The sequence below is a fragment of the Bacillus rossius genome, chromosome 1 (assembly GCF_032445375.1).
Source record: "Bacillus rossius redtenbacheri isolate Brsri chromosome 1, Brsri_v3, whole genome shotgun sequence".
NCBI classification, from domain to species: domain Eukaryota; kingdom Metazoa; phylum Arthropoda; class Insecta; order Phasmatodea; family Bacillidae; genus Bacillus; species Bacillus rossius.
In genome coordinates, this window is record NC_086330.1 from 192691020 (window position 1) to 192706230 (window position 15211).

The window sequence follows — 15211 nt, forward strand, 5'->3', positions numbered from 1 at the left end:
CTCCTCTTATTCACTTGTAACAACCCAGATTACAGCCTTCCTTATGCAATCCAGCAATAATTGTTTGTTATAAATTTTCGGTCCTATTTAAGGTTAGATTTAAAGTTTTTCCTTTTTAGAATTTATTGTGAACGTAATTCTCTGGGTTTATTGTTTTTATTTTTAATGTTCATAAGTTTATTTTTCTAGTAATTTTTTTTGCTGGCTTCTTTGTGTGGGAAGGCGTGCTGACGTAATTCTCCTTCGTTTTTCCAAGACCGAGGCTTTGTTTCACACGCTAGGCGTGTGGGTCACGGGAGTGTGAGAAAGAGACAAAATCGCTGTGTCGTGGGAACAGAAGTAAGCATTTCGTGGAAGATTTTGTTGCCATGTGCCGTGATTGGCTGAAAATTACGTCAGCGAGCCCAGGATACTGCCCGCACAAAGAAGGAAGGCTGTAAGATCAGTCATTGGCTGAGCACCGTGCCGAGAGGTCGTGGTCGGGCGATGGCTCACATCATTTAGCAATGTTATTTTGAAGTACAACTTTGCGGCTATGGTCCGGACGACGCCTAAGGACTTTTTTCTTTCGGACATTTTAATTAATTAGAATTTTTTTTGACCGTAATCGCAGGCAAAGCCCACAGCGAGGCGACAAAGGGTTTGGTCCAGCCGTCGCTGCCCGGAACTTATTCGGGCAATATAATGTAATTTGTAATAAGTCTACGAGTTTTTCTCCTTTATGGCAGTACCGTTTAATTTTCTGTTGTCTGCTCTATTGTATGGAATATAGTGTGATTTTTACATAAATAAATAAAACAGGTAATACATCGAACATTGTTTATAAATTTCTTCTCTCTTCGTAACCTGCAACCTGTATGTCCCACTAATCACCAAATTTGAGCTAGCCGGAGGTGGTGAGTGGTGACATTTGGCGGCCCAACTTGTGGCTGGCACGGACTTCTACACGGCCTGAGTAGAACGATTTTTTCTCAAAACAAATACGTCAAGAACTTTAAGATATTTTTACATCTATCAATCATCGGCTGTGCTGTTTACTGCCTGACTGTTTCAACTAGTGCTTTGTCCACGCGTTGTGAAAACCACGGGAGACCAAAGCTGCGCGACCCAGGGGTGTCCAGTACGTAGAACTTCCGAGATTGTCGCATCGCGGGACTTCGTGATTGTCGCATCGCGGGAACTATGTAGACCGTCGATATCGTCGCATCGCGTGAACTACGCAGAACTTTAAGATCGTCACATCGCGGGACTACATGGGACAGAGCAAAAAACAGCAAGTCAACTAAGGTTGTAATTTTGAAACTTATTTTTTTTTTTAATTATCACTGAAGTGAAGTGTAAAACCAACTAAAGTTAAACACAGGATTTTCCAGGTCCACAACAAATATCTGGTAACATGGAACATCCTGCAGGGCCTGTTCAAAGTGAGGTTATGGGGGGGTCAGAACAGATGATGCAAATGTTAATTGCCATACAACAACAAATTGCACAAGGGCAACAGGAAATCCGACAGGAATTGTTAATGTAAAGAATCAAATTCCCGCATGTGCGTCAAGGGTTGAGAGCTGTGAATCACAAGAGTAGGTATGGCGCAAACTAATTTAGAAACTTGTGAAAGGGAAGCAATAGTGTCAAAAGAAAATGTTGAATTTGTGGGGCAGATGTACATGAACATGGAAATATTGGGAATAAATGTGAAAAGTTCCAAGATGTAAACAGGGAATGTTTGGACAATGTGGAGACAAAATTTAGTAAAATAAGAAGTAATGGACATGGGAACAGGAGTTTGTATAAACATATGACAAAAGTAGAGACTGAGATGAAAGCATTCTTGGACAAACTTAAAGATGAGTTTACCGAGGATGTAATCACGGAATGGAGTTCTGCAGATTGCGGGGAAGTGATAGACATTTTTTTCAAAACCTAAACAGTAATGTGCCAAATGTGGGTTGTGTGTACCGAACTGTCGCCAAGAGTGTAAACTGTTTTTTGTCATGTGCACAGACAGTAGTAATGAGTGAGAAATGTAAAAGGATGATGCAACATGTGCTAGCAACAGAGCTTTTGGAAACAGTGTGTGTAGACTTGTTTGGCCTACTTTCTAGATGGAAGGGTGGAGTCAAATCTAGTTTTGTTGTGTTTGATGTTTTTTAAATTTTAAAATTTTTTGCCATTATTTTTTTTAATTATGTACATTTTGATAATGTTTAGTGTTTGATAGAGTTTTTGTATTTTTTTGAAGATTTGTTATAGTATACTAGAATATAGGAATGTATACATAAGAATTACAACAGCAAATTTTTTAAGATGAATGGTAAGATTCTTAAAGAGAAGGATGATAAATACATAGAAGTTAATGTGAATGTTTTTCTGATGTCTTGAAAAAATAACAATGATAATATATGTATAAATTTTTTGAGTAGACTATTCCTAAATTTTATTGAAGAAATGCTTTACATTGTGATAATTTCATTGCACTTGGGTAATGTTTTGTTTTTTTAATGTTGTGTCATGATGGGAAGGTGTTAACTGAAATTTATTATGAGTTATGTTTCGACAGGGTGTCAACATTCTATATTAAAGGTATGAAATGTAACGCTATACGTTAATGAAAACTAGTCGTCGAGTTTTGAAGCTGCAAAAGCAGTTGTGTGTTCATGATGGCCAGAGTTAGGTGAATTTTTTGTATTGCCCTAATTAAGCAGCAAATGTTTTTTGTGTGGTGCTGTTTGTGAGGCATCTGGGGGGCCAGGAGATTAATATTAAATATGTTTCTGGCATGGAGTCCGATGTTTTTTTTTTTGCAAGGGTGCGTCCCTACTCCTTGGTCGCTCCCACTCCTTATCAATGTTAATATATGTGTTGCTGCTGAAAGGGGAGATATCGTTTGAAACCTAAGGTAGGCAATGTGTTCATGTAATTTGTTTTTTGAAGAAGAGAAGGATACGACTATATCTTAATGAAGTGTTTGTCATGCCATGAATGTAGAATTGTGTCAACTTGTTGTTTGTTGAAGATTATTTTAGAGATTGTTATTAAATTCATTTGAGCATGTTGAGTAATCCCATGCCAGTTTAAAAGAGTTTTTGTGAGTTTCGAGACTTTTTCCTTAGTGGCAGGGAAGATAAATTTTGGGTGTCACCCACATTTGTAAGAATTGTTTTTTAGTGCACTGAAATGTTTATGATGTTACGTTTGAACAGATTTTTCTCATTTTTTGATGCTTTTGTAACTTCTCAGTAAAAAGCTTTGGCTTTTAACTGAGAAGTTGGAGGGGTAATGTAACAACCCAGATTACAGTCTTCCCCATGCAATCCAGTTATAATACGTAATTTGTTATACATTTTTGTTATATTTCAGGTAAGATGTAAAGTTTTTCCTTTTTAGAAGGTATTTATTTGTTTTATTTTTAAAATTCATAAGTTTATTTTCCAAGTAATTTTTTTTGCTGGCTTCTTTGTGTGGGAAGGCGTGCTGACGTAATTCTCCTACGTTTTTCCACGACCGAGCCTTTGTTTCACACGCTAGGCATGTGAGTCACTGTCACGGGAGTGTGAGGAAGAGACAAAATTGCTATGTCGTGGGAACAGAAGTAAGAATTATGTTGAAGTTTCTGTTGCCATGCGCCATGATTGGCTGAAAATTACGTCAGCGAGCCCAGGACACTGCCCGCACAAAGGGAAGTAGGGCTGTAAGGTCAGTCATTGTCCGAGCACCGTGCCGAGCAGACCGTGGTCGGGCATTGGCTCTGGGGTTTATTTTTTTTAATGGCTGTTTAATTTTTATTTATTCAGTAGTACGGAATTTAGTTTGATTTTTAAATGACTAAATAAATCAGGTAATACATCGAACTTCGTGTATAAATTTCTTCTTTCTTCATGACCTGCAACATGTATGTTCCAATCATCACCAAATTTGAGCTAGCCGGAGGTTGTGAGTGGTGACACACTGACATCATAGGTTAATTAATGTTGGTATTGTGTGCTTAACCAAAAGAGCCTCGTTTCGTGGATCATAAGTTTCTTTATGGTCAGCTGGGTTAAATACTCAAGGGGTAAGCTTTATACAGATGATTTGATAATGTAAATGTTTTGTTTCATTGTCTTTATGCAAAAATAAACCCTAAGTTGATTGTTTTATTGCTACTATGAAAAATCTATTTTTGTAGAAAAACAATGACAGATTATGAAGTCATTTGCAATTTTTACATTAAACCTTGTTTACTTAGGTTCCGCAATTCTCACTGCCGTTTCCAAACTTACTTACAAAGAATAATGGCTGAAATGTGTGTAACAATTTTAAGGAAATAATTGGAAATGTTAACATGACCCTAATAAAAAAATAAAAAAGTGTTCATGACATCCTAAAATTTATTAATTTTTATAAATAGATTAAACCAAGAAACCCAGGCTGCCATTGATGAGGACATGAGACTTCACGGCTTGGTTTCAGCTCAAGCTTATGCCACACATTTTTCAATCTAGTTATATCAAATTTGGTTGGGGTCATCTGATTTTCCATTAAAATCTGAACGGTTGTTTGTTTGGAAAGTATTAGACCTTTTCTTCTGGTGCAAACATACATTTCCGGCTAGCGTCCGTCCACCATCCACAGTTCCTAGTGTTGTTACATATGAAATATGTTTTGTGGGGTCTAAATCAGTGAGACTGGAATATCCTGTTTCACCAACTTGTAATGTTGCAAGACCCTTTCCCAGTTTTTATAAGAATTTCATAAAAGAATAAACATTATATTTTGTCGTTCAGAATGTCGTAGTGACTAGTTTTTCCTACTTATGTTTTATTATTGATAATATTCCTTGCAATTAACTTTAATGTTAAAAGTGTTTTGTTTGAAAAATGATTTTTACTATTATTCTGTGGCTTTCATTTTGCTGGCTGGGGTATTATCTGTGTGTGAATTTCAGTATTTTATTGAATTTCAGTGTTTGTTTATGGTAACAATAACAATAAAAATAATTTTGTGTATCTGTTTTATAGTGGTTTTAAAACAGCGATTATTGTGTGTAGGGAGAAAGAAAGATGTATGTATGACGAGACAGCAGCGCCTAAAGATGATAATTTATGGCATCCGGTGCAAGAGAGAGAGAGACAGACATTAGCCCAGGCCGTGAGAATATCTGACACTAGACTTCTGTGTTAAATTAAAGAGATGGAACGTATAAGAGAATGACAGAGACTTGCGATAGAGTGAGGGGAACCACTAAATAGTAATTGTAAGAATAAATGTTGTAGCCAATTATAAGACAGTATTTCGGGGAAGTCCCCACTTAACTGCAATTTTCCAAGTGTTTTGTGATGTGCTGAATTTTGTCAGTCGTCGTTCAAGTTCTGTGCTGAGATGTCATGCGGGGGCGGTGACTCACAAAGTTAATAGCAATTAGCTGTTAAGAAAGGACAGTTTCACGTCTGGGTGCCAGTCGTGCCACAGTTTAATATGAACCTTGTTTTTATATAAAGTTCAGACTCTAAACTAGAATTCAAAGGCCCCAAACACACGGTGTAGGCCCGGGTGGTCCGCTAGGCCATCGGGATTTATTTCTAATGTCTCTGCGGACTTATACGACAAAGTCACGATTGGTGAAGTGAGTGTTTTCTGCCAGAGTTTTTGAGTAATGAACCTGTATGAAGTTTGTCATTGATAAGAATAAAAGTGGAAATTTCATTTTGAACATTTCTATTCAGTGATTATCATTAACAGTTTCAAACCTACTAATAATCATAAACTTTACACTCCACTACTTGCAACAGTCGTTGGGACTTTTTTTCAAGTGTTAATGTTTGCGCAAAGAACCGTCATCGTATTATCCAGGCACGATTGTGGCTTGCTAAAAATTTTCATTCTCCCAGAAACTCCTGGATATTCATGGTTTACTTTACTTTTCGCAGCTGTCAACTGAAAAAACATTTTCAGAAAAACTGAACTGCTGTGATAATGTTTCAGGATCATTGGTTAAGCTGTTTGCCGCCTAGCTGAGTGAACGAGTGCATTGTCTACGGGTGGTGGGGGCTACGAGAGAATGAGGTTACTACAAGTTGAACGCGTGAACAACGGCAGCAAGATCCAGTATCCAGCGCCCAGTACGTGAACAACGCAGGACACCTTAGAACTTGAGATATTCACATCACGGGACTACGTGGGACAAAACACCGAAACATACAGTGATATAATGTCAAGTTTCAAAACTGCAGAATCAGTTGTATGCTCAGGGTGGCCATAATTTAGGTGAATTGTTGTATTTGTCTATTTTATGTAGCAGATGGGTGTTTGAGTGAAGTGCTTGTGAGGCTAGCTGAGAGGCAAGGAGTTTAACTTTAAATATTGTTCTGAATTTTTTTTTTCAATGGTACTGAGGTCCCCTCTCCTTAACCGCTCCTACCCCTCATCAGTGTTATGATTTATTCATTGCTTGAACAGGTAGGTCCAGTTTGAAGCCTAAGGAATGCCAGTTGTACATGTAATTTGTTTTGCAAGTTAAGGATGTGTAATGGTATCGAATTGAGTCAACTCCTGGTTTGTTGAAATAATGTAAACAAAATGTTTTAGAATTATTTCAGAATATTTCTGAACCCAAATCATTTTAAAATTTGAGTCAAGATCAGATCATAGTATTGTTTTTTTCCCCCCCCATAAGTGGCAAGAAATGAAAATTAGTGCACTGAAATGTTTCTAATGTAATATTTTCCCTCTTGCTTTTGGATTTTTTGTTTTAACTTTCCAATTAAATGCTATGATCACTAAACTGAAAAGTTGGAGGGGTAATATAACAACCCAGGCTACTGCCCTCCCCATTTGTTAAATGTTAAATAATGATCTATTATAGAGTACCATCTTGTTCGATACATTGGTTAGATTTTCTGATATCATTTAAATAAATGGTTTTTTATTCCTTTTAACAAGTATTTGTGTGTTTGCCATATGTTTTATTATAATCACAGTTTACATTGTTTCATGCTTTTTAAGGTGTTCTGACAATCTGTTTGCTTTATAGTGAATAAGCACCTAGAGGTTATTTTTACCTGTTTGTGTAAGTACATTTTTATTAGAGGTGGACGGGAATAGCATTTTTACTTCGGGAAGGGATTCGGTCGGCAAATACATTAGATTTTCGGGATCGGGATCGGGAGTAAATTGTATCTTAGCTTGATGTACAGAAAATTATATTTACTTTTAAAATGTGCGTATTTTTAAGTCTTTTTTTAAAATAAACAATCCACATTTATAGTCCAAATCACAAAAAAGCAAAGACACACAAATACAAATAATAAATAACATAAAATGTAATAAATACAAACATCTTGTGTCCTACTCTAATTAAAATTTTCATGAAGAAACACCAACTCTTCAACATGTTCACTTGTTAATTTTTCTCTTTTGGCACTGACAATATTGCCAGTACAGTAGAGCACCCCTCAACCGGAATCATCGGGGGGGAGGTCTATTCCGGTTATGGGAAAATTCCGGATAAGGGGAGTTGCGGTAGGGCCGGCCTCCCGGCCGGTTGAATGACCTTCATTCAAGCAAGCTGGCAGGCACCGTGTTTCTTATCTCTGTGGGTGGGTGCCTGCGTGAGGAAAGAGGAAGAAACAGAGGGGTCAGGGGAGGTATTAGGACTACAGCTGCGGTGTTGTGTTACTTCAGTGTTGACGTGCAAATGATTCACACTTCCGGGAGAGTGTATAGTCACTGCCACGCACAGTTTACATTTCACATACACAAGAATAACACTTCATGCATCTCGTTTACAAATACAAAGTTAGAAAAATAAAGGTAAATGTAGACTGTTTAACCATATATTAACTTTTAAATATGTTCATAATACATATTTGTGCACTAAATTTTTGTCTACAAACTGAAAGCATCACACATTGGAAGTAAATGTTACTCGCTATCACTGTGTCTGTGTGTGTAGTGGGAGTGGGTGTACATACTCTCGGGTCGGCTGTTTCATCATCACGCTGTTTAGTGACGGGACCTGATAAGATCTTAAACATATCTGTAATGCGAGTTTGCTTTGTTTGCTTTGACTTCTCTACTTCTAGTTGTTTTTTTAGGAGGTACAGGCTCATTAACTGCTGTTCACTTATGTAGCTTCGCTGCTCAAGTCCCGCTATCAGACGAGTCACGTGAAAAATGCATTCTTCCTGAGTAATTTTTTCTGAAGGTTCGTCTACATCGGAATCTGCACTTTCTTTCACGTCTTCTTTATTCTTGTTTGTGACCATTTCCACAATCTCTTCATCTGTATAATGGTGCATGACGGGAACATCACAGTCAACAGTGAACCATTCCTCAATGTTGTTTTCTTGCAGTTCTGCGATTTCAGGACTGGTTACGGTCTTTGCATACTTCATCAGGTCATTTGCCATTGTTTTTTCTTGAGAAATATTGAATCCACAAGTCTGCTGGCTCATTTTCATTTTCTTCAGTGAAAATGATTGTCGGCCACAGTTTGTGCCAGGCATTGTTCAGGGTAGATTTAGGGATGCTATACCAAGCCCTTGCAAGTGCCCACACTGCATCTTTTAAACTGTAATCTTTCTTTATTTCCTCAACAGTTTTGCCACCATTTAGGTCAGTCAGGAATGATCGCAGAAACTGTGATCGATAGCGGCATTTAAGTGAGCGTAGGATTCCCTGGTCTTGGGGCTGAATGAGTGACGTGCAGTTCGGCTACAGATAAATAACTTGCACGTTATCTTTTGACAGGGTTTCAGCTGGTGGGTGGGCGGAACAATTATCCAACACAAGAAATATCTTGCAATCCGGGTCCAAGCCTACGCTGTTGCAGTGTTGCCTTGCCTGTCGAACAAAAATGTTATTGAACCAGTCTGTGGTTATTTTTGTTGTGACCCAGGCTTTCTTGCTTGACGTATATTCTACAGGCATTACCTTGACGTCTTTTAATTTTCGTGGCCGCATACTTTTACCGATGACCAAGAGTTTGATCTTGTGTGTTCCAGCTGCGTTAGAAAAACCTAACACTGTTATTCTTTCTTTGCTTTCTTTCATCCCAATATGCGCATCATTAGGTGTACACAAAGTATTTCTCGGCATACACCTCCAATATAATGCCGTCTCGTCTGCATTATACACCTGCTCGGGTGTTAGTTTTTCATCCGACACAAGCTGGGCAAACTCCAGAACATACTTTTCTGCTGCTTCTGCGTCGGCAGAAAGTTTTTCACCACTCAGTGCATAAAGAGAAATTCCGTGCCTTTTCTTAAACTTGTGTAACCACCTTAATGAAAAGTCACATTCATAATCAAGTTTAAGTTCAGCATGAAAAATGTTAGCCTGCTCAATGAGCATAGGTCCAGAAATGCTTAGTCGCTCGCTTCTCTTTTGTCGGAACCATTTCATGAAAGCTTCATCCAATTCACAACTTTTGCTTGGGCGAAGTGTTTTTCGAATCTCCATTCCCGCTTTGGATTCACTATCAACGTAAAATTTGCACAGTTCATCCTTTTGCTTTTTTATGTCATAAACTGTGGACACTCCTACACCATAAAGTGTGCACATCGACTTGACAGAACTTCCAGCATACAATTTTTTTAACATGTCTATCTTCTCTTGAATGGTCAACATTTTTCTTTGCAGCTTAGCTGTGTCGCAATAACCCGGAATTTTCCGTTTACTTGACATAGTGAAACAATGAAACTACTTATAACATAAACATCTTTATAGTAATTCTCGTCCGACGCGAAAACCAGCTGCGTATCGACGCAATGCGCGGGAAAGACTGGCAATAATTAGCTCTCTGAAAGACGTGCGCGCGCGCGCCTAGAAGGCATGTACAGTCAGGCACAAGCAGAAACGCCTCGTTCCAGTGCGGAAATGTTTTGTAATGTTTTAATTTTTTTTTGAAAAATTAGTTCCGGATATCGGGAGTTCCGTTTGTGGGAATTACGGTTGAGGGGTGCTCTACTGTAATAGAAAAAACCCGTTCACTGGCAACCACTGTTGCTGGTATGCCAAGATAACTCAAGACAATTATTTTGAGTGTTGGAAATCGGGTTATATTATTTTTCCACCACAAACAAGGATCCTCCGTTATGTCTATAACAGGTTCACACAGGTACATGTCCAAGTTCTGACCGAAGAGATTTGTTGAAGTAGCAGATTGTTTTTGAGCTTGAGAAGCCAGCAAGCCAAACTCCTCCCATAGAGAGCCCGGATTCTGTGGAGCAGGCCTTTGTCAAGCTGAAACAAAAACAGATTGAAAACATAGTCTAAAAAATTGAATTTTTTATTACTGGAATAATTGGTTATTTATTAATGGTTTACTTACTGGCATGGTTACGCTCAGTCTTGTAGGATTGTGCCTGGCTCTGCTGTGTAAGGAAATGGATAGCTGCATCCTTCTCATGCTTGTCTAGAAGAATGTGCTTGAAGCGGGGATCCAGCATCATGGCTGACAAACATGATTGCTTTGTTTCGTAAGCAGGAAACATTGATTTAAGTGACAGTAGCATATTGGGACCAAATGTTTTCCCAGTTCCATGTCCATTTTCAGCACAGTACATACTTGTTTGTTAATAAATAAATAATTGGAATAACAATTGAACTTGTCAGTGTCCTTTTGCCACACACCTCCACTCTTGCCTGATAAAGAGGTTTGAGAATTTTCACATACGTATCAACCATTTTCCATTCTGAGATACAGTAAAACCTTTTTGTTGTGACCCCATTTATTGCGACCACCTCTCTATTACAACACGATTTCGAGGAACTGTGAAAAAATTGCCGAAAATCCGAAGAAAATCGTACAGAAAATAAGTTTCTTGTGGTGAGTAGCGTGTTACTGCGTTTCTCTTGCCGAGTACTGTACTGCCGTAGGCAGCGCATATCTAAAAATAGATACCACTTCCTGTCGACCGCTGTCAGCGCTTGACAACCCCCCTTCCACGTTCCTTTGCCGGCAGGGTGCAGATAAAGGTTTTTGTGGCAACGTGTTTACGTTTAGCTTTTTGCGAGTGTCTAGTGTGGTACGCAGTTAAGGCAAAGCTACCTGCTGGATTTCTCTTGATTTTGATTACTATTGGTTGACAATGTACGCTTAGTTCTTGAAGTCCGATTTGGTATATTTTCTGGCTTGAATTTGTGAACTATTGTTGATGACTTATGCAGGGTTTTTTTTCTTTCGATTTTGTGTATTATGACTTAATAAATAAAATACCATTAAATATTAATTACTATTAATACAATGCAGGAAAAACCCTCCGGCCGCAGCGTGTAAACATGGTAGTCGGCCGCTCGCGTGCCCTTGCTCACCCTCTCCCCGTACCGTGCGCTGCGGCCGATCTCGGATGCTGCTTGTACTTGTTAACAAACACGTTATCTGCTTCATTTTAACGAGAGTAAAAATATATTAAAACTGTCAGCAAATTGATAAAAGCTTTATGTGTCCGCAAAACAGGGCACAACACTGGCCCGCCAGTTATTTTCATTCAAAATGTGGCTAAAGAACTTGCATGGATCAGGCTGAAAACATCTGGCAATACGTGCAGATTATAAGGAATCTTGTTATGAATTGAGATGTTATGTTTTTCGAGTAGATATACACAGCGACCGACTGGATGCACGCCCGCCTTGACATGTTTAAACTGCCGCAGCGATGTTTATTTTGACAGCTCAAGCAATTATCTTTTCCCGTGTCTTGATAGAAAAAGGTCGCTTCACCCAGCATAAAAAAAAAAGGCTACGCCACTTATTTCCCAAGCAGGAAACACACTGGCTGCCGTCTGTCTCCCCCGCATTTATCTTTCTTCTAACATTCCACGGCTCGCCTCTCGCGCAAGCAATAATGAAGCGACCACGCATTGGGCCGTTTTATGCTTTGTTCGGTGACAGCAGCTTGATTTTATTTGGTATATTCCTTTTCATAGGACCCTTGCTATTAAAAAACATTTATATTTAAGTTTGAAAGCTTGTAAATTCCTTGCCAGAGATGACTGAACTCGAACTTGGTGTGAAAAGTGACATATTTTGACATACTTTTTTTTGGGAGTGTTTTTGTGGGGAGGGAGGGGTCCGAAAATATTAAAACGATCTTACCACTCCCAGCCAAATTTTACGGGAGAAGGGAGGGTGAAAAGAGCATTTTCTCACTGAAGGTTTTTCAAAGGGGAGCGAAGTTGGGGTGTTATTAGGGAGGACACTAGATGGTTTGTGTGTCTGGGAGGGATGAGCTAGCCTTGAAGAATGTCACCGTGGGGAGGAAGGGGTTATTTAGCTTATGCGTCATGAAGCCGCTGCCGCCAGCCAGCCGGGCGAGCTTAGTGTGCGCCCACTCGCGTTGTAGAACCTACCACTGACATATTTTTAAAGGAAATGTCCCATTATTTTTTTGTTATTCTTACATGAACATTATTGGAAGTATTAAAACTGAAACAAAAATACGATGTGTTAAAATTAACAGATTTTAATGATCTTTCATTTCTTTTTTTTTAAATTGTTTTCTGATTTTCACATTTTGGTCAAAATCACGGCTTCGTTAAATCCGGGGTTCGTGACATCGGGGTTTTAGTGTATTTAACTACGGCAAGCAGAAAACGTACATGTAAACTAACAAGTAAAAATAAACTGTCTTTTGACACATTTTCTTTAGAGGTGGCCTGTAGGGCGACGAACTTGTGTTGAAGGTTGAAGTGGGTTTAAAGCAAAGCCGTCTAGCATTGTGAGTGACAGCATCCTGCCATTGTACGGCTGGTTTCTTAGCGTGTTGGGGGGGGGTTAAGATCAACTGAAAAAATTTCGGAAAACATCTATTACGACCCCCCCTCTATTACAACCCTATTCCTGGGAACCGTGAAGGGTCGTTTCAGAGAGGTTTGACTGTACTTAGATTGTCATGTTTTCCTTCTAAAAGCAAGTCCCTTGAAATAGCTTCCTTAATGGTCAGTAACCGTTCAAGCATCAGATATTCAGAATTCCAGCGTGTTTCGCAGTCCTGAATCACTCCAAGTTCTGGCAATCTCAATTGATTTTGAATTTTATGAAGCCTCTCCATGCCTGTAGTGCTATGCTTTTAGTAACCAACTATAGATCTGCATGCTTTAACCAAATCTTGTATTTCTGCGGAACTCTTCTTTGCATCAGACAATACAAGCTGTAAAGTATGTGCAAAACATTGGAAGTGACTGAAGGGTTTTAATCATGAGACTGCAGCCTTCATGTTCCTTGCATTGTCAGTCACTAGAAATACAGGAAATGTGTTGCATGTATCACTCAGATTCCATTTCTGTAAGCATTCTTTGAATTTCTCGCATATTGCATAAGCAGTGTGGTCACCAGAGAAATTAAATGAACCTAGACAATGAGACTGAAGACTGAAATCTTGATCCATGAAGTGCATAGTAACTGACAAGAATGCAAGATTACTTCTCGACGATCACAAGTCTCTTGTGATTGCTAGAGATGACACAGTGGAAATGGCACTGTCTATTTTAGCATTCAAACTGTTGACAGTTTCTTCATACAACTCTGGAATTATTTTCCTGCTGAATGTTTTGCTCGATGGCAGACTGTACAGAGGCTGAGCCAATTTTAAAACATTTTTTAGGCCTCTTTCATCAACAATGCTGTATGGATGGCAACCATTTGCTAACCATTTACCTACTTCTTTGTCAAAGCCTTTTGCTTGGGGTGGTCAATACCCCCCGTGACAAAATTAGCTAGCTTGGACTGATTTGTTGGTACATCTGATATAACTGACTTTTTCTCACTTCTGCTTGATAATTTGAAAGATGTGTATTTTTCCTGAAGAATAGCCAACTCATTTTTGATGTTGTGTTAAGTGTCTGTGCGTACCTGTTGTGGAACCATATTCCGTTTTCAGGACAGAAGGGCACAAAGTACATTGCACCCTGTTATTTGGTAATTTCTTGAACTTCCAAACAGGCGCAGAAGACACACCTGCAGACCTACGAACATTCAAATCAAAAAAATCATGAGGTCCTTGATAAAAATTTTCAGGCCCACAAATACATGTTAGATAAAAAAAAACAACAAATGAGAATCTTTAAATTTAAGTGACATACCTGTACATATGTTACATGGTCTCTGCTTCAAAATTTATTTCAACAAATTATAGGTTGCAGATTTTGCAGCCTTCAAAAATATTTCATCGATGAGTTGTTCGTAACACACACCCTTTTGTGCAGATTTTACTTTTAGCAATGTTTCAAGCGATTTTTCCGACAATGACGATCTGAATTGGGTTTTTGTCTTCTTTACCTGGCTGAAGATCCTCTCACACTCGGCGTTACTATGAGGAATGGATAAAATACCGCATAAGTTGAGCTAACTTTTCATACTTCAAACTCCCATCTGTAGTCTTCATCTGTCCAATCAATGACCACTTAGTCAATTCTTTGCTGCTTCAATATTTCCTCAGGAATATCTTCTATTCGAAATGAAGAAAATTGTGACTCCAAAACATCAATTGCAGCATCTATATCTTGTCCTTCCATAATTATAATATTTGGAAATTTATAAACAAAATATCTTGCACTAGAAAATGATGCATGGCTTATGGTTTCAATGCATGCTACTTCTGCATGAGCTAGAAATGTACTTTTTAATGGAAATTTGTGTACTATGTAGTCACATGTAGCCACATAATACTGCCTAATTGAACTGTAAAACAATTCGCCCTGTTCAACACTCAAACCACCCACAATTTTGAATGCCGCACTACCAATAACCAAATCTTTATCCTTTTTTTGATTATCATGAGTGTGATAGTCAATCTCCAAAAGAGAAGTAGATGATTTTACTACATCAGCACACATAAATTTTGACATCAAGTTTCGCAACAGGTCATAAAGTGTGGATTTCAGTTTCTGAATCTGAGGTTCTTGCGACTGTAGTAGTACATTGGTCTTGAACATAGAGATTACATTTAAGAGAAACATGCAAAATGCCTTGTTTAAATCAAATCACTAGATAAAAACATGAATAGCCTCTCTTCTCTAGTAAGTTGGGATGACATAGGTCTACCTTTTTCTGCTAGTGCCTGAGGAACTGATGTTTTCTTTTTAGGTCTGTGTGTTAACTTGATTTTCTTTGAGCTGGTCCTATCCATTTTAGCACTGTGCTTCTTTGAACTGTCAGGTTTAGAAGCTATTTTACTGGGAAAAGTGAACTTAGAAATGTTTTTTTTTTATCATTTGAAGACACTGCATGG

The 15211-nt window shown here is 38.5% G+C and overlaps 1 protein-coding gene across 7 annotated transcripts in view; it reads right to left on the reverse strand.

The window, feature by feature from the left end:
* LOC134527188 (uncharacterized) overlaps window positions 1–15211 on the reverse strand; it is a 412406-nt gene that overhangs the window by 5274 nt on the left and 391921 nt on the right. The window lies entirely within an intron of this gene.